This window comes from Crassostrea angulata, chromosome 6 (assembly GCF_025612915.1).
Source record: "Crassostrea angulata isolate pt1a10 chromosome 6, ASM2561291v2, whole genome shotgun sequence".
NCBI lineage: Eukaryota > Metazoa > Mollusca > Bivalvia > Ostreida > Ostreidae > Magallana > Magallana angulata.
The window spans coordinates 9,663,995-9,688,360 of NC_069116.1; the positions used below are offsets into that span (position 1 = coordinate 9,663,995).

Here is a 24,366-nt window from a genome sequence, read left to right on the forward strand (position 1 = left end):
TCTACTATGAATTGCAATCTTTACTTCTTAGGCTTTTCGGACAAGAAATTTGAGGTACACGTGGATCCTTCAGTTTGTCCAAAAATTGAATTAACGTCACCAGATTTATCATGCATTGTATATCATTAATCACAATGTTTCCCTATAATGACTATTCAATTTGTTGCATTTTTATGCGTTATTCTTTTGTATCAAGATTTAAGAAAGTTTACGCCAGTACCGGTTCTATATTTAGATTAGATAGTATGCCCAGCTTTATGAACTCTGTCGCAGGAATATAAACGACTAAAAAAGTATCTTAAATGTTCTAACCAATTAAAATTTGAACATTTTAAGGTGTTTAAAAAATATGTTTCCTTGATAAAACTTTGTTTGTAAATCATTACATAGAATTTATTGATTATTGAGTATAATAATGCATATGAACTAAAAATTGCAACTCATCCAACTCTTGTGTGTATTGTGACTTAAACACAGCGTTTTAGATATCCGGTACTGATTTTGCACCACCAAGTGACCTACTGCAATTGGTCTTGTTTTGTCTTCATACGTCGTCGATCGTTCGTTAACAATCATTAGAAGGAAGCAAGTTCATTTAAATTCTAGACTGTCATTTTTGTCTATCTCTAATTTTATATCAACAAGTAGCTGGAAATGGAAAATGGATGGCATTTTCCTCAAGATCCGCTGAAGTTATTGAGTAATCATTTAAAGTGGTTCAAGCAGCAAGATGAAGTTTATCAAGAAAAAAAACTGTAAGAAAAACTGAAAATTTTCAAAGACATTTAATTTAAGAAATACATGTAACACTAATGAGAAACATGTGAAAAACATGCGTTAGATACACATACGTTAAACGTATGGTATATATCACATACGAGGGTTCTCTTAAGAGTTCGTGGGCACATATTACTTTCATCGAAATGACGACACTTTCAGAAAAACATAATATTTAATTATTGAGCATATGACTGTTTAGGAATAAAAACCAGAGCAATGTACATTCTTACATTATTAATTGCACATACAGGCGCATGGGCCCAGTCTGACGTTAAGTTTAAAGACAGCGTTTGTATAACGTCGTTAAGGTAGTTCTTGGTTTACCCTAGAGTGATATATTACATTCATCGTGTTGCCGAAGGGTACAATCGCAAGCTCTATAAGACAATCGCTTGTGTCACTTGTAGATATGTGATCTCGAACCATGCTGATGGTTTTCCTGTTTCCTCTATCATTTTTATCGGTGTTTTTCCCCAAGTCGACATAGAACTTTATGGTGGTGCGCTGTTCCGAACAGTAAGCCGACGTCACTTTTTCGTTTTTAAACACATGTTCTTGCTGTAATATCTTTTTAAAATCCTCTGCTCGTTTGAAACGGCCTCAAGTGACGTATGAAAATGACGCACACAATACTAACTACTTCACAATGAATGGTTTGCCATGTTTTATAAAAACTGCAAGTGTTCATATCTAAAATCTCAATTACGACGTTTTGACAATTTTTACGCTGGGCCGTCGGTACTTTCCGTAACCATAAAAAGTTTATCTTTAGGGAAAACCTTTACTATCACCCTATTGTGATTTTATGACAAATATTTCGATTTACCAAATGGATAAATAAACCGTTTGAAATAACAAAAAGCGCGATTGTCCACGAAGATTTTGGACAACCCTCGTATGTTTAACAAACGTGTTACATATGTTTCCGAATAACGTACGTCATTTAAATGCGGTTATTAACTAGATGTACTGTGAGCAAGCTCACAATTGATACCCTCCTGCTAAGAAAAAATCATATCGCGTGTATTTTTGCTAATATAGAAAATATTGGATGAATTTATTTCACTGTCCATTTTCTATAAATAACAACTTCTCTATTTTTTAAAACTGTTCATGCTAATAGGAGTAAACAAACCAATTTCTATCCTTTAATTCCATTTTATTTTAAGTTAACTGTTAATGCATGAGGACACGAATTTTGCACTTATTCTACCAGTGACCTTGACCTTGCCCAATATGACCTTGGGTCAAGGTCATGACACACCCTTAGGTCATAAGCAATCTTTGTGTGTAGTAAGAACTTCCAATGTTTCTCCATAAGAAAGATATGGACCGGACAAGAATTCTGCATTTTTTCTGATAGTGACCTTGACTTCGCCCAAATGACCTTGGATCAAGGTCATGACACCCTTAGGTCATAAGTAATCTTTGTGTGAAGTAAGAACGTCCACTGTTTCTCCATAAGAAAGATATGGACCGGACAAGAATTTTGCATTTTTTCTGCCATTGACCTTGTCCGAATGACTTTGGGTCAAGGTCATGAAACACCCTTAAGTCATATGCAATCTATATGTGAAGTAAGAACTTCCAATGCTTCTCCATAAAAAAGATATGGACCGGACATGATTGCACAGACAGACGGACGGACAAGGTGATTCCTATATACCCCCCAAAACTTTGTTTGCGGGGGGGGGGGGGTATAATAAATCATGCCAAACATATGTGAGGTCACATTTGTATCACACATGTTTAGCATAATTATGTTATATATGTGTGGTACATTTTTTTTTATTATACTTTCATGTTAAATACTGAAATTTGATTGGTTTAGACGCAGTAATCCGTTCTATTACAATCGGCGTTATCAACACACTTAGCGACGGGTAACACAACGAATTGTTACATGCGCGTAAATTATGCGCGTACAGTTCGCCGTAGAATTCACGTCATTTCTATATAAAAGCAGTAAAAATTTCTCTAAAATTAAAACATTCAGTATAATAAAATAAATAGTGCCTGTTTTGGAGGATAACAGTTGAAATTAACACCCCTCGAAAACTATTGTCAACCGACGCGAAAACAGGCACTATTTATATAGTGTAACATTCTCTAAACTTTCCTCTTTAGTTTTTTAGACGGTCGAGAACCACCGTCTATAAGTGAAAGAATAGTTACAGTTGCCGAAGTGTTATTCATTTCTACTCTATAAATAACATGAGTTGTATATCTTTATTAAAATATTCCGTCAAAGTTTCGCAATGAAACCATGGGGTCAATCTACAGCTTCGCAATTAAAGAGACATACTCAGTAGTACATTTCTCGTAAACCTATAATATTGCCATCGACGATAAATATATTCCGGTTAATAATTCCATGTGCTTAGAATTGACCTTCCATTAGTAGCTCTGTGAAATATGCAGCTAGCCTGTCTGGAGGCAAACCGTGCATTTAGACACTATAAAATATCAATGTCTCTACCATTTTATTGAATGTACTGGTTATGTCGCCTTCTTTATGATACATTGGCCATTATCTAAATGAACATTTTTATCAAACAGTTATTACTTTTAAAGCACGTTCTATTCAAGTACTAACGGGCCAGGTTTCACATTTAATTCAATAAACTATATCTGTCGTAACTGTTAAAAACAGTCATATGTCTTGGGTAGCATACATATTTGAACACAAGTGTATCTTTCTCTATTTATTGGTAATTTAAAATAATGTGCCGTGACACTTCAATGGGATAATGAAAGTTTAACGGAAATGCGAGAACACAAGGCGCAGACTCCACTTAGTTCTAGAATTTTTCATTTCTTTATGGTAACCACTTTCTCCATTTGTGCTAATCTAATGGATGCCTGCACGAAGGCAAAAAGAATTCGTTTCCGCCTGCCTGCAGGAAACTCCACAGCTAAGGATATACAAATGAAGATATTTGATAAGAAATCAAAAGTCATAAGGGAAATGGCGGATTTGCGAAAGACTTGGCGGTCATGCAAGAAATCGTAAATGAAAACATTCAAACAGAGAATAGTTTCGGAAACCAGTGGTCCACACTCATTTGCATTTTGTGATTTTCCAATCGTATTTATGTTTCCTACTTCGCTTATTCATCATTACCCTAAATTGTTTTTTCATTCATTTGCTTTATTTGATAACAAGAGGGGGTTATTCTTTTTTCTGGAACCATTTCGGACTCTTTTTAAAATTAGCAATGTAGAATTTTTAATTGTGTAATAATTTAGAGGATGGTGCTATCTTGATGTGTTGATGTAAGAAAATGCAAAAGTTAAATGATGCTATTCCATAGACGTTCAATTTCTCTTATTGAAGAATAAAAATTAAAACTGTTCTTTGAGACGTTTACTCATCGGCCAGGAGTATGGGATCTACCAATTTCCCACAAAAGTTTACGGAGTTTACTATTATACTCTACAAATCTTAATGTTTAATGGTTGAAAATAAATAGTTTGAAAAACATTTGACTTATACCTACATTATTCACACTATCCAGTACTTTCATCTCATTCAGTATTAATTGAAATTTTTACTTGAATTATTAATTAACCGTTTTCAATTTATTTTTGAGTTAATCTTAACAATATGATTAACATCTTCATGCAACCTCATATACATATATGTACATGTATGAAATAAAATAAATATTTCCTGAAATTGTACATGATTCTTGCTACGAAACGCAATTAGTAAATCACAAAAATTACTTTATGTTGAGGTATACCATTTAAGTTGGAATTTTAATATTTAAATATGCAAATATATTTCATTATACATCGTTTGCATGTATACCTATAAAAGAGCAAACATTTATTTCTCTGCGAACTTTTCAAAGGGTCAAGAGGTCATTACTTTAACGTCACAATGAAACAGTGGCATCCAATAACAAACACAACATTCCTATCTGAATGTAAGATAGTATATTATTCAATAATGAGAAAGTTGCCTTCATTGTCCTCGATGAAATCACAATCATTTGTATCAACATTGATGAAGACTTTCTTACAAGAAATGTTGCTCTTGCATGTAGTTTTAAGGCAAAACTATGTGATCGTTACATGTCTCATTTGCAAATTTATCGGGGGAGACTATCTTATTAGCTCATTGAGTACTTTATTCATTAATACATGTAGGTAGCTAATTGACACTGGGTTCTTGTCATCTTTTTTGTCTACGCCGTGGACATATATGTAAATTACCTTTCAAACAAGAGGTTAACAGGCCTTGACGGTCACCCGAGTACCATAGACCGACAGATGAACCTGTCAGGGAGTCTCATTTTGCATTTAAACTTCATTTTTTAGTTTAAGCCAAACCCTAATCTAAGACTCCCCTGCTCTTATTATTTGATGTTTGCAAACATCAATTCATAAAAAGGGGAATACCCAAGTTAATAAAATCACCTACAAATATACATGTTTACTCTATGGTCATATTTATCACCCCCACCCCAATTAAAAGCCTAAACCCCTGTCCCATGGGCAGTAAACTTTAAAATTTAACAATGCATTTCGTTTATTTCCCACTACTGTAAAAAAAATATTCTAAATTTTCACTAAGTGCATGGCCAACAATAAGGGCTTTAACCCTTGAATCGTAAATTTCACAATTTAGATGACGTCTTCATGGACATGATATTTATGCATTCAGTTTATTTCCCCCTTTTGTGGAAGTTACATGTACAATTCCATATTACAATTTCACTAAATTACCATATTGGCCCAAGCCCCAGCTGAAGTACTAGTATTCGTCCTGGCGTCACGATTTTAACCATTGGAATCTACGCTTTATTAGGATGCCTGTATTGTAATCTCACAAATTGTAGTATTGTGGTTTTGAAAAAAAAAGGTTTTAAACATTTCCTCTAGATATTTGATTTTTTTTTTCAGGAAAATTAAACAAGGCTTTAGGTTTGTACAATTTCACTATATTGCTATATTAGGCCCACCCAAGTGCCTGAACCCCCGCCCAAAGACCATGAAATAGAAGTTTGGTGACATCAATGTCATCATACCCATGAATGTATTTTTTTTCCTAACGTGTGGGGGTAGTGAAGAGGATTTTTGAAAGTTTGGCCCTTTTTCATATTGGTGTCGCGTGTTAGACCATAGGGTGATAAGATCGTGAATTTCATAATATAGTTTCTTTTAATTCTACAGATTAATCAAACCAAAATAATGGCAGCAATTTGCGTCGTAGTTTTCAAGAAATAAAAAATAAAAAATTGTAAACGGACGCATAAGACCACAACGGACGAAGACGGATAGCATCGTGATATGGGTGACTCAGGTTACCGAAAAAGTAGTGAACATTAATGTTTAACCGAGAATTCCTCTATAAAACATTTATTGATAATATAGGATTTACGCTTTTAGAAATTTTCAATGATAATTCATTTTTATTTCATGTTGAATGTATCTAAAGGCAAAGGAGAAAATCTTGTATCTAACTAATTAGCCCTTATGAAAATTTCGCTTAGTTTGCTTGAGGTTTTGGTATATAAGATATATTTAAGTATGACTTTTTCGTAAGAATTTGCCTTGGTCCTACTTATGACCATTTTATTATTTATTTTTTTTTACACCATAAACCTCACGGTTTTTTGGTAATTAATAAATGCGTTGAGCTATAGTTATATTAATTAATTTTCAAAGACACTTCGCTGACATTGACGGACGAGATGGCCATTTGATGCCGACCGTCATAAACACATTTAATTGCACAGCTGTGTATCATGAATTGCTCAATGGTCGTCAAATCGGTGGCGGGTCAGAGTAAGATAATTTTGCGCCAATCTTTTAATTTGCCATCAAGGAACTGATATATGGGAGACATATTTAATGGCTATCTCTACATTGACGCTATTTCTACTTAGCCAAACGGTTTTCCGCCCAAGAGCTTCTCCATACGTGAACATAAGTAACGTGGTGTTTATAGGACGAGACTGTTTAATTGTTGCAAGGCGTCGAGGGTTATTCTGACGTCATGGATCCTAATCTGTTATATTTTTTTGGACGTCAGATCGTTATCTGTTATATTTATTTCAAATTATATACTGTGGAATCATTTAATTTCATTGGGGCCAATTTTCGTGGATTGAGGGATTTTTGCTTATTCATGGGGATGTAATTTTGTTGATGCATCGGTTTTCAGTCTCAATAGGAAAAACTAAATCTTTTAAAATTAGTTTTCGTGGAGGATGTAAATTCGTGGGTCAGGGCTACCCACGAATACCACGAAAATTGAGCCACCCTGAATTCTAAAGAGTCCACAGTACCTAACGGTGCATGATTTCACAACATTTAATTTTGCATAGGGACACACTTTTAATGCTGGTGCAGAAACCCTGCATTGATGTTGTTTCAATTCAAATGTTGATCACTACTTTCATCAAAGAAATCTCAATCATAAAAATCTTTGTAACAATGTGAGTTTGGACGACGATGTGTTCCAATAATATTGGCTTGCTCTCGTAAACTGTGCAAAATTTTCTATATATTTTCAAGGGTTGGGTTGATTTTTATCATTATTTTCAATACCTTACCTAAGTGATCAATTGTAAGACGCAAGTTAATGTTACCATGTCAGCAGCAGATATATAGCAATCACAAGGTCCTACAATTACCAAACCATTTTTAGACTCATTTATAACATCAAATGTTAATGTGCAAATAATGTTGTTATTGTTAAGAGATTAAAAGTATGATATTGGGCACACCTGGAACCTTTCTTGACATGGTATGGTTGTCAGACTTGCACTTTATGGATTTATTTTTTAAACTCCAGGGACTTGGTTCGTAATTTTTCAGTTTTATGCTTGCGATAGTTAGCATGGACATATGTTTAAGCAAAATAGTTTTTTCCTTTACAAATAGATTGCCAAAAAAACGAGTTGATTGTACATGCAGTAGTTGCATAACTTTCAACAATTAAAATACGCAAGTCAGAACAATATGAGCTGTAATTTTTCGGTATTTTATTTTGCCGCAGCGTTCATTGCAAAATGTGATATTATGATCATTGTAAATGTAGCTTAAACCTTGAGCTTGATAAAATTCGTTACATTTTACCAAGAGAAAAGTGCAATATGGATATATAGCAAACCAATTTTTTCTGGATGACAAAAATCCATAGTTCAATACGATCCTCTAAATGGCCTACTACAAAACTATGCCTGACAGAAGTAAATAAATAAAACCTTAAAAAGTTTGCAGAAGAAATTTCCTATGAGAAACACACAGTTTATATTGTTTAAAGAATATGAATTTTAAAAAACGGAAACCATTCTGCTTAAACCTAACTTTCGGTCTGAAACGTACAAGATCAGATACGATTTTTTGACGAAATACCCTTATCACGTGTTTTTCATTAGTAAATTGTATTTCTTGGCGGAACAAAAGGGCAGTTCCCTGTGCCTAAAAACAAAAATCATCACCTGTTTAAACATGATCAAACTGAACAAACGAGAAAAAATGATCCACTACAACATACTTGTTGGAAAACTCATTCATTAATTCTAACAAACTTGCATCTAACGTTCATCAAATCTGTGGACAGTAAGGATCAACATCAACATCAAGCGAATTCATTGATAAAATACGAATCATATTTCAACATATACATGTACTTTCATTAGTTATTCAAATATTTTATATACTTTTTAATTTGCCACCGGATTGATATCGTTACGAATAGAAGTTTTCCTCCTTTACAGATGTCCAAGGAATCTTAAGATTATACCAAGTTTTATTTTTATGAAAGTTAGATATGTTTTTATTAATTCACCGACTTTTTTCTAAAGAAAAATAAAACACATTCTTTGCACTGTATGTTGTTCCATGTACTGTATGTAAGGAACAAAAATCATGAAGGTTTGTTGCATGTTTGCTCTAAGACTTCGCAGGCAGATTGCATTCCTAGAAAATTCATAGAAAATATTTATCTTGTAAATACACCAGTTACTGTAAGACATGTCCTAACAAAATGCTATCGTAGGTGGTTCAGAGGACATCATAAAAGGATCAGAGCAGTTCATTGCATTTGCCGTAATAATATAATTGAACTAGACTTTTGTTGCTATAGCAACAAAAAGGTCTTCCGTTTCTCATGTATTAATACGTACAAAAAATCCAATACTCTTTCAAAAGAAAATGAATACAACAATTCTGAAGAAATTCCCTAGAAATTCTTTAAAGTTAAACAAAACAAACAGACTAAAATGTCAATTTTTTAGTACTTTCTGTGACGACCAGATGTTACGGTGGATTATTTACAACATAGTAAACATATCTTCATACATTGTTTTGTCTTTCCTCAAGGTTTGGATGTTCAAGTTTTTGTTAGTTATAATATCTCGTTGAGAAAAGGATTTTGTCTCGGGACCGGACCCGGACAAACGGAAGTGATTTAAAAATTGAAAGTACATAATTGTTTTAGTACATTTAACTAGGATACGTTACTGTTCATCACATTGAGTAAAATGTTAAAAAAAATCTAAAGTTAGAGAAAACTTCTATCGCTTGAACGCTTCGAGTGAGAACCGGAAGTGACGTAAGACCAAATGAAACCCGTTTAGCACATGTTCAATCAAATGTCCATTATCCATACAAGTTTTGCGTCTTGATCTCCCACAGTTTCTGAGATCTTGTGGGTAGTTTGTTTTTAAAAAAGAAGGCTACCTGAGTTATTTGAAATGTCTCACCGGAAGAACAACTTTTTGGGGTTTTTTTTTACCATGTTTAGATGACCTTTTGTATTTCTATAGCTAAAATGTTACTTCCATGCTAAAAACCAACATAATTTCAAAAACATCAAAATTGGGTGTACTTCCTTTGACGACCGGAGGTTACGCCGAATAAAACAAAATAGTATTAACACATGCACATACATAGGTCTATCATCCCACAAAGTTAAGTTGTTCAAGTCATTACCGTTTTTGAGATCTCGTCTTTTTTCTAGGGACAGGAAACGGACAACCGGAAGTTTTCAATGAAAATTGAATTTATTATTTCTTGTTTACTTGCTTATCTTACATTATTATTTATCGAAGTAACTAGAGCTATCGAATTAAAACAGTTAAACGGATATACAGCTTCAATTGTTTGAACTCTTCTGGCCCGGAAGTGACAATCGACAAAATGGAATTGTTCAAATACATTTTCAATCAAATGTATATGATCAGTGGAAGTTTCGTGTCTTGATCACTTACAGTTTCTGAGATCTAGCGGGTACAATATATGTCTTAAAAAAGCTTCCTGAGATAATCGAGATATCTCACCGGAAGTAGAATTTTTTTGTTTATTTAACATTGCATAGATGACAGAAGTAAGGATTTTTACTAATATCTTTATTCTACGGAAAACAAATTAAATACGTAAAATCAAAACTTTTTGAAGTGCTTCCGGTGACGACCGGAAGTTATCCGTTCCTCTTGTATTAGACGGTACAAAAAAATCCATTTACTTTTTAAACGAAAATTGATACAATATCAACTGTAAAAAAATTTCTGTGAAATTATTTCTAAGTTAAACAAAACAAAACGATTAAATGTCAATTTTGGAGTATTTCTGTACGACCGGAAGTTACCTGAAAATTTCAAGAAAATATATTCAGCCATCTCTGAGAAATCTTGTGGACAAAAAAAAGGAGAAAAAAATAATAATAATAATAATAATGAAAAACATTACATTCACTATAAGGTCTTCCGTTGTAACGGAAGACCTTAAAAACATTACAATCACTATAAGGTTTTCTGTTGTAACGGAAGACCTTAATAAAAAAAATTACAATCACTATAAGGTCTTCCGTTGTAACGGAAGACCTTAATAAGAAACATTACAATCACTATAAGGTCTTCCGTTGGAAACGGAAGACCTTAAAAACCTTACAATTACTATAAGGTCTTCCGTTGGAAACGGAGGACCTTAATTAACTGTGGGCTAAGATGCTGAAGATTAATCCGAGAGACGAAAAAAGTGCAAAAAGTTTAAACGCCGGGTGCTAGACAAATTGACGGTCCAAAATGGCGGCGATGTAAATCGTTGTGCAAGTTCGTACAATATTCTTGGATTAGAGGTTAAGCACTTACGAAGCAAAAAAAACCAAAACGACAAAACAAACAAAACGAAAACAAATGGGACAATCGAGATAAGTTTAATACGCTATGAATATTTTGTTGTAGGTTTTAGATGTCTTATGATTATCGAGCAGATTTAAACGAATTAGAAATCAGCATTGTTTACAATATTATTGCATAATGAAATAGTGCATTGTCATGTCGTAAACTGACCTTTGTGGTAGTTTCATAGTCTGTTTCAAGCAAAATAGTCTTAGTTTGTGCATTTTTGTGCAGTCGATGTGCGTAACAAAATAAAATTGCCCTTTGCATTTTTGTGCAGTCAAGGTGCGTAACAAAATAAAATTGCCCTTATATACTAGTAAATTGAGTTGTTATTTTAATCATTTGTCGAAAATGTAGTGCGAGTTTCAAGACCAAATTATAATTCAAACCAAGGAATGTCATATATAATTTTACATTCATTGGAAAATTTAGCATTTAGCGTATGATACCTCTAGAATAGCAAGTGTACAACCCTACGCGAAGGGTTCTATTATAAATTTGATCACACACCCGACCAATAGCATTAGTGATTGATAAAATTGTAGGTTTGTGCTCATTATATTTTTGCTAACGTAAATAAATAAAAAAAAAATCCAAAGAACGTCACCTTTTAATGTTTCATTTTAGAAACTGACACAAAAAGTCAAAATTCCAGTAATAAGGGGCGATTCCTATTGTAGTATCTTCGTTGAATGCCAAAATGTTGTTGAATGTTATAAAATGTATTATTTGTTATTAAGCACATGTTAACATATAAAGTTTAAAAAAAAAATTAAATGTAAGAGCTTGGTCGTTATTTATTTCTTAATATAATTCTATTTTGATAACTATTGAATAAAATTTGCAAAAACATTCTATGAAATTAATTTTTTCGGTTAAAAAAACTGAAAAACATATAAAAAGTAACAATATCAAAATACCCCCCTTGCGAGGCACAAAAGTGGCCATGAAAATGTATATGTATTAGAATACATCTTGATATTATAAGCAAAAATCGTTGATTACTATAATAGTCAAATGTTTCACTGCATCATCCTGATCCCCATTAAATAATGCTTATGGGCATCGGGGTTTTTTTTTGCTGGATTTAGTTAGGTCCACGAACAGCATTTCGGTGTGTAGATCGATTCAACAACGAAATGCGCAAAAAAAAATATTTTGAATAAAAATTTTACTTATTTTTTAAATATCAAAGTTACTGCTGGCATTAAAAACACTGTTTATATGGAATTATAATTATATCTTCATTAACTGTATCACTAATCGTACTGTCAGGCAGCAATTTCACTTTTAAAGTGATATTACACACCTTTCATTTCTATAAGTAATATTTTACACCTTGTCTCAAGTGTTTGAGGACCACGATTTAATTTCTTTCATGAACATCATATAAACCAATAATTAAATACCAGATACATTTATATATACAAAACATACAGCGACGTATATGTGTTTATTAATATTATATCCAAAATTCAAATTTTAATTAATATAAATCCTCACGTATCGTGTGAGAATCGTGATGCCTACATTAATTGATTCCAGCATCATATATTACGATAGAAAGCAGCAGGCACAGTCAGTATTTAGTCACTTCCAGCTTGTAATAGGAAGGAGAGGAGGTGCATTTTCTGTCTCTGATATCCGGTGGTACCGGTAACTGTTGCAGGTATGTGTTACAACTTACCCTAAATATGTAATGGTTTAACAAACACAATTGGAAAGGCAAGTGCAGTTTACTAATAATTAAACTGTAATGAATTAATGTGTAATGCGTATGTTAACAAGCATACACAGTAGTGGGTGTTTTAAGTCTAGAGAAATTGTGCTAGATCATTGTATATACCATTTAACAATAAAATATGTTATACCAACAAACACATAAGTTATTGTGAAACAGTCAATGCACTAACTGCAGTTGTGTATTATGTATTAAGTAGTATGTTAAAATAAGTACCTGATAGAATTATTTCAAACGTTATTTGACAAGTATGTTACACTGGCACTGGTGTTATTTTTACATCATTTTTTTATAAACACATTTCTGCTATGTTTATTGTGTGTTACAGATCAAACGTGCAGTGTGTACGCTTTAGAATTAATATCCCATGAAAATGATAATTTTAAAGAGATAAAGACATTCCTTACAGTACATTTTGAAAAACCTGTATTTTATTTTTCAAATATCTTTTAAGAATTTTATTTCACAAAACCTAACCTTTAACTTCTAAAAATATTAAGTATCTGGTTGAGCGCATTGTTTTATGAAAGCATCAAATTGAATAATATTTGAAGTTCAGTATGTATTTGTTCACTTGATATACTGTAAAGGAATACTTAAAGAATTGATTTCCTTAATTCAAAGTTTAATAAAGTTCAAATCACTCTGAAAGACCGTAAAAAACTGCCTGCCGAGTTGAGCAAACTTGTACAATAAAAAAGTTGTACAAATCTAAATCTCCCCAATCTAGAATGCAAGTTAATAAAGAAATTATAAGTAACAGAGATACGCAAGCTAAAATCGGCCAGAACTCTATAGAGGGTTCATATCTATCAAGATCTTCCAAAAATGTTTTTGATGTACACGTTAATAATCGACGATATGTGTTCCCTTCTTGATGTAAAGTGGCGACAAACAAACGCTTCTTGAGAGCAGGGAGATCGAGTCTACAACATGAATCTGTATTGACTCTATGAGAGGAAAGTGCTTCACGCGTTGCTTTGGCTGTAAGGCTGTTTAATAATTATAGAGAGAGAACTTGTTCCAAATTTCACGATGCGCTTTTGATCATTAATTAAGATGGCTTTTTCTTGAGCCTGTATATTATCTTTACGTCAAGTGGAACCGTCGATAGCTGATCGTCAGCTAATTAAAAAAATCTTTTTCAAAGTTTTCGATAAGCTTTTATTTTGTTCTTCGTTTTTGATAAGTTTTCAAAATGTTGACCTTTTTGAACATTAATGTACAGATAGGGATGTTAAACTACAAAATGATAACATATGCTCACCTATCATTTGTTAACACAGTAACTTAATCTGAAATTAGATATTCCTGTTGGGAATGGTGCCATTTTCATAATTGAAAGCGGACTTCATTACGATTTATATACCCGAGAAATTTCTGTTGAGACTGGTTTATATGTCAGGCAAATGTTTGTATGTCAGGTATGTTTGAAATCGAAAAACAGTAAGGTCGAATCAATCATTTTATACGGACAGTTCTCAACTCGTATGGATGGAAACACTGAATGCCAGAAGGCGTGAATAATATTTGATATGCATACGCTTAACCAAATGTTTGCAATACGAAGGAGAAGTTGAATATATCTATGCAAGTACATAGCATTCTTCTTTGAAATAAAAAAAATGACTTGTGGTCATAAAAATTTGGCTGGGCTTTACAACAATGGCCGTTTTGATTTATTAAGTCGCCATGTCATGCAGTCCATTAATAGACGGACTATTGCAGAATGGGAGTAATCTCACAAATACGACACATCACTAAAGTAAAACACTGCTGGTTTCTTAGTCCAGTACGTCAAAAGTGGAATTACTAAGATGTCATAAAACTGCCCAAGAGCTCTAACGTTGAGAAAGTCTCGATCCATTAATTATTGTTTAGAAACCTTCTATTCCTCTTTCATATCGATGTATAGCCCGCATTCCATTAGCAGGCAATTGATTGTACAAGAATGTTATAATTCATCGACACATACCATATTGACTACTATGATAAATATTCTAATAGGAATGGATTTCCCTTATTTTACGCTTTGTGATGAATGATAATCCCCGTTGCAGAGATTGTCTCATTTTAACCCTGGCATGGAATTCTGACACACTCCTTCTCCCAATGACTGCTTCTATCACCATACAAAGACTTTAGCTCAATCGTACTACCAGGTTTATTAGTGTTTCGATAAGGTAAGAGTTCTTTGAACAGATTGTCATACGGTCATTTTTTGATATTTTTGCACAGCCAGATTTTTTGCTACACCACGTGGCGGGTTATGACCCCTTTGTTGATTGTTGTTTTGAATCCTTATATTGGACAGCATAGTAATAACTTCGCCCCAACGACTGCATGGAAATTAAAAGACGGGCAAAGTCACAAGCACTCGAATTATACTCGATCTTTTGTGTTTGACCGAAATATATGTCGCCATGTTAAGATTAGACTTAAGCGTATCTTGTTGTCATAAGATTAAGACAGATCTTAAAATAATCATAAGATATGACAGTTTTGTGAAACAGCTATGATGAGATTTGGTCGTAAGACAGATCTTAGTCTTGAGATAGTTTTGTGAAATGGTCCCCTGTCCTTAAAAAGAAATAGCCCTAGTGCCTTAAAACTTAAACGAAATCATAGTTGATCTCAGTCTTACTTTTCCTTTTAGAAATGACAGATCGAAAGTTGGTTCGTTTAAGTTTTATGGCCCTGGCGCATGTGTCTTGGTTAAAGAACTCTGAATCTTGGGCTTACTTTTTAATGCTTAAAATCAGCATTCGGACCTTATATACCGTTAATGATTTACTAGATAAAATGATGTTAGCAATATAGGTATTTTTAACTTAATATATGGTTGATTTTAATACGGAATTATTAAATTTCACGTCAATGAATTTGCAAACTCAAAATTACAATCAGAGGTTAATTTGCTATTTTAACATATTTTACTGATTTCTATTGGTTAACCAGAGGAAGTTAACGTTTCAGAATAGTATATACTGGATGAAGATTCTTGAAAGTTGCAAAATTGTATTTCTGAAAGCAAAGAAATGTATAGCTTTTGTGTCGGTTTGTAATGCAGCATTTCAAATCTTTGGGGGCACAACTAAAGGAGGTCCAAATATCTAAATAGAACCAGGACTAAATACTTTTAAAAATACACTTAAATATTATGACTACAGTCACTTTAAATAATTTCCCATTTGGAGTGTAAAAGTAATAATCTGTTTAATCTAATGGATAGAACCAATAACATTAATTCGAAGCCAACTAATACTTCAATTACTTCTCCCGTGCGATTGGAGGCAAATTGGTTTGTCAATACATTGCTATTAAACAAAAAACATAAACAACTACAAAAAATCTGTCCGATATTCAACGGAATTTATTCGTGTGTTCTGGTTTTTAAAGAACCGGATATTGCAGACGAGGGTTGAGTTATGTCTACTCTTTAATGTAAAATTAACGTTAACCGCGAGATCACGCAATGAATGAAACTCGATTTCATTTACACAATTCTTGTTTTTCACTTGGAAAGAGTCGTATTGTCTGCCTGAAGTTAGAACAATCACAGCATGTTTGTCAACTTTATTGCATTTATGATTGGAACTTGACTTTTTGATATCTAGTTACAAAAATCAAAGAGAGGGCAGAATTCTTTGTAATTTGTTTATATAATGGCTCAAATAAATATTAATTATACCGTTTTTATCGCTGGCAGATCGGCAAAACATAACCCATTATCATCATTGATAAAAGTTACAGGCACAATTTTAATTGTTGTACTTTCATTTCACATGTTGCGTGCATTATTGAATACATGTATACAGATAAAACCCACCGTAAACACAATTATATTCTTCAAAAAGATTCATATTCTAATGCATCCTATAAGGGTCGTTGGAATCAAACCGTACGTTTATATTATGGACGATGGCTGAATGAAAGTTGTGGATAGGATATAAAACAAAGTCACTGGAGATCAAGAGAGCACTAATATTTAGCTATTCAGGTTATTTTGTTGAACATCCAACAGATGTTCCGTCAGATTGCACGCGCAGATCCAGTTGTATAACTATAGAGCGTCTCTGTTGGTTCGAAATTCGATTACTAGTACTTTATTATCCATTCCTGAATTTTCGTAAAGATTTGTCCGTAATGTCCAGTCTAAAGAAGTTCAACACTCGACTGTCCTTTATCCCGATAAACACTCGGGTGGTGGCCCTTTAAATGGTAAAATTAACTGAGTAATGTCCAATCGGCGTTTCAATATTTATTATGGACCCGAAAGAAATGTTGATACTGCAACAGATCGGTGATATCGGGACGGCTGTCCGATTCCGAGCAAAGTACATAAGAAATTCAACAGTATATAAAAGAAAACTTATGTAGCATATGTTAACTTATATATGAATAATAGCTTAAACCATGACATCTAAGTACATCCATAAGTAAATCAAGTAGCCAATTAATCTACTTTAAACTACATGGAAATAATGCTTGAAAGTTATATTAACAATAAAGAGATGGCAGGTGAGGAAATTGAATTAGAATTGTCTGAAAGCAAAAGACATTTGACGCTTTTACAATCATAAAATAAGTAAGTCTTCAAAAAGCGTTTCCTAAACAATAATCATATTCAAACCATGAGAAAATATCTTGTTTAAAACCTCGCTTAAATTTAATTAAAAGAAAATAAATAAAAGTAAAATCTTTGACACAATTATACATTCAGCAATGAAGTCAATAAAATTGTGCCAGAAAATTATGCCAGTGCCAATCGTTTAAGGTTTAGTTTCTTAAAATCTATATTTGTATATAATATGATTGCCTATTGTCAAGGGAGTGCACAAAGTACTCATGTGAAACTTTTACCTTTGCTTTAATTGACAGGTAAGATATCTCGTCTACCTTTAGAAATGAGTATATTTTCGGAATCTTTTCTTTAGGAATAATCCAAAAGGATATAATTTAACATTTTGTAGACATTTTTATAAGAATATTGTATACATGTACATTAAGAAACTTTAAAAAATGTGGTCATTATATTTTGGACTATTGTTACATATTTGAATGTTTGCGAGACTGCCACCTTAGCAGTGGTGTAATTATCCAGCATGGTGTTTAATACGTATTAATTTGATGCAGTTGTGAAGCCATCAATCTTGTAATAACAAGTATGACTTGAACACTAAAAGCCGCACACGAAGAAGGGAGGGTTTTCCAATCAATGTTTGAGAGTTTTGTTGATGCTTGTTTTATCAGCACAATGTAATTGTAATACACCAAAGTTAAACCCAAATTTATAGTGTATATTTAAAAGACATTGCAAACAACACTAAGAAATGTAAATTTGGGCAAGATTTTTAACATAGTACTTATTAATCTTCTGTTCTCTCACTTCTTCAAGCACTTTGATTACTTGTGTTCAATCCACGAAAACAAAACTTGAAATAAAAACTTTATTCGACGTCACCTACTAATCTTTTCCTAATATATTGAATCTAACGCTTGTGATCACATGTGCTAGTCTTTACAATGTCAGTGCTTATTGTTATTTTTTCACACAACATAAAGTCGGACTCATTCCGCTGTAATTGAAAAATCAAATATAATTGTATCATGTCGAGGGGTCCGTTACCTAGTCGTTTCTAGGGTCTGGGGGTTGAATATCAATATATAAAACAATAATAATTTTCCTCTCTAAAATGATGGTGATTATAATTGACCTGCAAATACTGCTATACAAAATGGCATTCCCCAACTTGATGTTTCATCACAAAATTTATATGCTCGACCTGTATGGGCAATTATATAGTACCACAAGGTAAACATTGGTTATATCTTATGCAGAAGGTAGCGATCCCCCGCGGTACGCACTAGCCTGCACAAGAGGTTAACCCTTAAAGGCTTAGCAGAGGCAGTAACTGAGTTTAGGCCTTGTGCGGAACGGACAGTGTTTACCTCTTACTAACGGCACACCCCTTTCCTAATACTAAGAGTATCAGGGACGACAACTCTTAAAGAACAGCTTCTATGATATCCAACACTGGTGGTCAACCTTCAAACACGACTCGTCTAAGTTATCATAATGTGGTAAGCCTCCCTTTCCAGATAATCCACATACCAAGTCGTACCTTGTCTCACAATTTCTCTTCTTCTTGAACGTTGCTAGGGGAATGAACGTTGCGACTTCGATGCGCTCGGTTATGTTCCCTTTGTTGATCATGTGATATCTCTATCGGTTGCTAAGCAACTATAAAAACACAGTCGGCATAGGCCGTGCGCATGATTTCATAACATTAGATCGTTACACAATGCACCAGACACACCTCGCCGGATAACGCTGTAACGGACGTCAAACGGCGTAAAGCGTTCTGTTTTTTCGAGATAGTTGGATATGAGCCAATCAGAGAGCTAGGAATTAATCAATCATATAATAACAAATTTCATTTACTCTTTTTAGCGATTGTTTCGTTTAATAGGCATCAAACGTTTTATTTAAAGTCTTTTACGCCATTTTTCAATGGGAAAATAATACAAAATTTTGTTTACAAAACATGCTTAACATAAAAGGGTTTGTTGCCCCTTATCAAGAATCGCCCCCGATGCTGAGGCAGACATGCTTGTATTACGACTTTGACATTCGCTATTAATAAATAAAGGAAGTTATACTTCAAAAATGTTTTTGCAAATCAAGAAAAAACCTGTGTACAATTTTTTTGACTAATCTTTCATACGTTTGCTGTGTTTACAATCGATATATACATGTACTATGAGGGTTAAATATAATCAATATAAGGACGAAACTAAACGGTTCCCTTGTCTTAACACGCTCGGGATGTAGTTGATTTTTTGTGTTCCCATATAAAATCATGTGTAATTACTCTGAATATTTATATTTTCGAAAGTCCATAACTTTTGAAGATAATATCGTTTGTATGGAAAATTATTTGATACTGTAATATAAAAAAATCGCATCAAGCAGCTTTAAGCTTCACGGAAGCAGCTAGAAAAAATAGAGCTATAGCTAACTAAGACAGTTTGTTGTGTACTATTACTTTCAATATAAGCATTTAGACACAAAATTACAAGATGTGGTAAAGATGACAGGATTCTGCAGTTGGGTCGTAAATTTTCTTATTTCTAATTTGATTTCCTATCTTAACAACACGAGCACAAAGTAAAATTGGACATTGATTCATAATACTCTTTGCTTAAAAATCATCAATGTCTCGCACTAGCTGCTACGGAAACGAACATAGTTCAACTGAATTTTGAACATTTCAGAAATCAATCCTCACAACTGACAAGGGAGTCAAAATATCAATATACAATAATAGAGTATTTTTATTAAAATTACTACCATATTATTTATTAAAACATATATCTGTATTCATCAATACATTTCCATCCTACTCTATTTTTATTAAAATTACTACCATTTTATTTATTAAAACATATATCTGTACTCATCAATACATTTCCATCCTATTTTTTATTTACTGTGTGTTATGTGTACTAGTTCATAGAGTCGGATGATATCTTTCGATTGTACGACTTCTTAACCTCTTCGAAAAAATTGAGCGATAATGACCTTGAATCTCGTCCGTACATCGTTCAATCTTTTAACCTTCCAGCTGTCTATTAAACGTCTTACAGACAAGTTTTATTTTAACTTTACCCCCAATCTTTAAAAGAGTATATAAAAAAGTTATTAGATATTGTATTTCTATAAGTATTATTACTTCTTCATGCGCGGATCTAGAAAAAAAAATTGGTAATTTCATTATGTGAACTTAAGTTGTTTCTTGATCTGCGCATGCTAACTCAATCCATGCATGGAGCTTATATAAATATTTTAAACTTATGAATATGCCAAGAAAACGTTTCAATGCAATCTAAAAACAGTTGTAGTAATTATACTAAAAGGGACTTGGACACGATTTGAGATCAAAAAATTTATTTTTATTTTTTATGTATAAAATAGTTTACTGGTGCATTTTAAATGATTGGACAAAATACTGAATGTTAAAGTCAAGTTACAAGCAAGATACAGAGGTAAGAATTGATTGTTACTTAAACAAAGCTCGAGTCTTATAGTTGTTTACAAAAAATAAATTGTAGAGAATTACCATTTCTTAGACAAATTGACATGTAAAAAAACAGTTTAAACTAATTCAATATCTTCATAAATACTATTATCAACAAATGAAAGATACATTTGATTGAAACTTACACCAATACAACATATCTGCAAAGAATGACAATATTCGAGCTTTGTTTACAAAACACAGACTTAAGAAATCTGTACCTTGCTTATAACTTGATATTTGACTTTCAAATTTTGAGATAGCATTATAATTTCTATATTTATCAGTATAAACATTGAAAATGGAAAGATAAAATTTGAAAATTTTAAGTCAAATCGTGTCCAATTCCCTTTAAAAAATTAAGTAAAACAAATGTATATTAAAAAGATCATTAAACCGTTGAGTGTATTTCATGTAAATGTGAAACTGAGTATCATGTGAAATACATGAAGGGATGTCGTCGGTTCATTTTATTAAACTTTTCTTTTCAAAACATGTCTTGTATATGATCGTAAATGCCCACAGGGTCAACAACATAGCATATTTGTCGGTAAACATAAGTCAGAGGCTAAGTACTTGTGGCACAGTCTTGCTTTTTAAGAGATCGGTGCAGAACACAGTCGTATTTCATAGATAAGGCGATCGTTTTTTATATGAATGTTCTGTCAAGAAAGAAGACATGGCAAAGAACGTAAAATACATAACACAAAAAAACCCGCTTCCTGTCGTTCTGTTATAGTCTATTTCGTTATATCGTCAAGCATTGCCTTAATGGTTTCAAGTATTTACACACTAACAGGTGCAAATAATTATCATAATGGAAGAGTTGCAATTCCTGCTGTGATGGGGGGCATTCATGTGCCATCTGAAAGATAACTCCTAAGGTACTTACTTAGCCGTATGTATAAGTAACCTCCGGGTGCTGGGACGACGTGTGTGTAGATAATGTAGGAAATGTCCTCAATAGGTGCAATGTCGTGTACGATATGAAGCGGAAATATTACAACAACCAGAGGCGGCGCACGACGAGAGTTCCCTATATTCCACTACTTTTTGTAAGCGCAATGTACTCCAAGGCGCAAATATTTTCGTTAATAGAGCTATATATAAATGCAAATTAATATTCACCGAACTCCTTCAAGATATATACGGATGTTAACCAGGGATCAAAGAACGCAGCTGTGTGATGCTTAATCGAAAAAAGAATAGCATACTGTTCCTTTTTCTACAGTTTACATAGCTACAAGAATTATATTTGATGTACAAAAATAATGGACAAATGAGAAAAAGCCGATGTACAAGTTTCATCAATTTGCATACATGCCTTTTAGTCAAATAACAATTATGATGCTGGAGATATCAACTTCAGACGACGTTTTTACTACGCATTCGATCTTTTTGATTTTAGGTGACCACTCCAGGTATATCTGGTTCTGATTAAGAACGTCCAAATCGATAACTTTGGTGAAAACCAGAAACCAATCCATCGGCTTTAACAACGCCCCGAACAATATAGATCGAGAGGAAGAAGAGAAAAGTCGCATTGTTTTTGTTTTTGAACGAAAGATTGCCTGCCGCCGGGATAAAGGATTTACATACACCGTTACTTTATCATATCTCATTGAATGAAACTTGAGATGTTATTCCGCCTTTGAAAGGTAGGTAGCAGTTTATTTTTTTTCTTTTTGTCCTATTCGTTCACTATAACTGTGCAGTATTATGTATACAATCCTTCGACAACATTTTCAAGTGTAGCTTTTATTGTGCTCTACGATACCTAACTATATTGAAGAAACTTTTACGGACAGCTTATAAATGCGGATAGCTATTACACTACAATAACGATTTTCCTCAAATTTTAATATATGATTTGTAATACATGTATCATTTTCTGCCTTATATTAAAAAAAAATACTAAATTCCACCGTCTGGTTTTTATTAGTGATATCATAAAAATCGAAATGCACCAAAGTCTGCTATATATCTGAAGAGTACAAATGTAGATTGGTACAGTGAATTCATTCAAAAATTAAGAAATATAACCCTGGGCATAACATTATTATGTGTATAGAAATTCAAAGGCATACGATGATAACTTTTTCTTTTATGTTATAACTTCCTATAAAGTACTCTTACAAAGCTTCATTTTATCACAACGCCATAAAAGCACAATGACAACGCTCACCTAACGGTAAACTGGAAAAATCGTTTAACGAGGCCGAGTACAGACGAGTACGCACGCTTTCGCGCAGCGTTTCATTTGTATTGTGACGTCATCTTTTTGCTTTGTTGACGCCATGGCGTGATAGTTTCAACTGCAGATATTCAACAAAATGTGTTGAAAATAGCTCGTTTGATGTGCAAAATTGATATTATATTGTGGAATAAACATAAATGTCTCGAAGTATAAGCTATATTTGGGCTCGGGTCGAAAACGTGAAGAGGGTTCAGCAAGCTTAACCCTCTGTCACGTTTTCTTAACCCGCCTAAATATCGCTTAATTCATTTATTTCAAGACATTAACCATGTATTTTATATTAATTACCCTTAATATATGATGTTATATATTTATTTATTATTTAAATATGTCTTAATGTTTTAATAATACAATAAAGATCACAATTTCCGTCTTTGTCAAATAAAAGATAGCCATTATCTAAAAAACTGGGAAATTGGGCGTACAAAAAACTACTTTGATAAGACCCCTGGAATAAACCAGGAGGTAAAAGGTTTTTTTTATTTGACCATTTGATGCCTTTTAGGAATAACTTTAATATGTAGAACAGAAAAAGAAATCGCTAGGGTAGAAGTTTAAAAAATGTGCAAATTTGGTACATTTCAAGCAAAATCCCATAGGGTCCTATGTTAAAAATTAAGAAACTTTAAGATGACCCCTTAAACAAACGGTGTGGTAAATGTCTTATTTCTTTTATCTTAAAATAATAATTATATCAGTAGAAATTCTTGAAAAAAAAATTCATTCAAAAATCTAGGGCAGAAAAAATTAGACCCGGCCTCGTTAAGTAAATTTTCCTTGAAAAATCTAAATATTTTTTATCTGTATTTTGTTTATTGTGTTCAATTAGTAAACATTTTCGAAATATTGCATGAAAGGTAAAGATACACCGTATTTTACAATGCGCAAAAACATGCACAAGAAAAAGAATAGTCGGCCTCTTTTACTACCGGAACTAGAAATGAAAAAGGTCTTACGACCATCATTATCGTTTTGACAAGTATTTTTTTTTTTAAATTTTGTACTTAATGTCAAACATATTTTTTTTTTGAACTACAGACTTCAAATTACATAGTTCATTTTAAAGTCATATTTTTAATAGAAAATTACAGAGTTCATTTTAAAGTCGTATTTTTAAGAGAAAAAAACATATGAAAAAGAAAGCTACACTGAGAAAAAAAAGTTTCAAAAGACAACCAAGACTTTTATATAATATACGATTTCCTTATGGGAGTAAAATATCCTGTTCTCTTGTTGAACACTATTTGATAAAGTTCAATATCGATTAGAATGGTTTAAAACGCATTTCCCCACTTTCCCTGTCCCCTGCGAATCTTCCTAGAGAAGATGGCGATTTTTTTTGCATCATGACTTCGTCTGTCCTCT

General features: G+C 32.9%; 1 protein-coding gene across 1 annotated transcript in view; it reads left to right on the forward strand.

The window, feature by feature from the left end:
• The first annotated feature begins 12,511 nt into the window (after window positions 1-12,511).
• The window catches only part of LOC128190636 (G-protein coupled receptor dmsr-1-like), a 38,477-nt gene continuing 26,622 nt past the window's right edge, over window positions 12,512-24,366 (forward strand). Inside the window, exons 1-2 of the mRNA XM_052862754.1 lie at window positions 12,512-12,591; window positions 22,153-22,402. The gene's annotated coding sequence lies outside the window, so the exon portion shown is untranslated. The remainder of the gene's footprint in view (window positions 12,592-22,152; window positions 22,403-24,366) is intronic.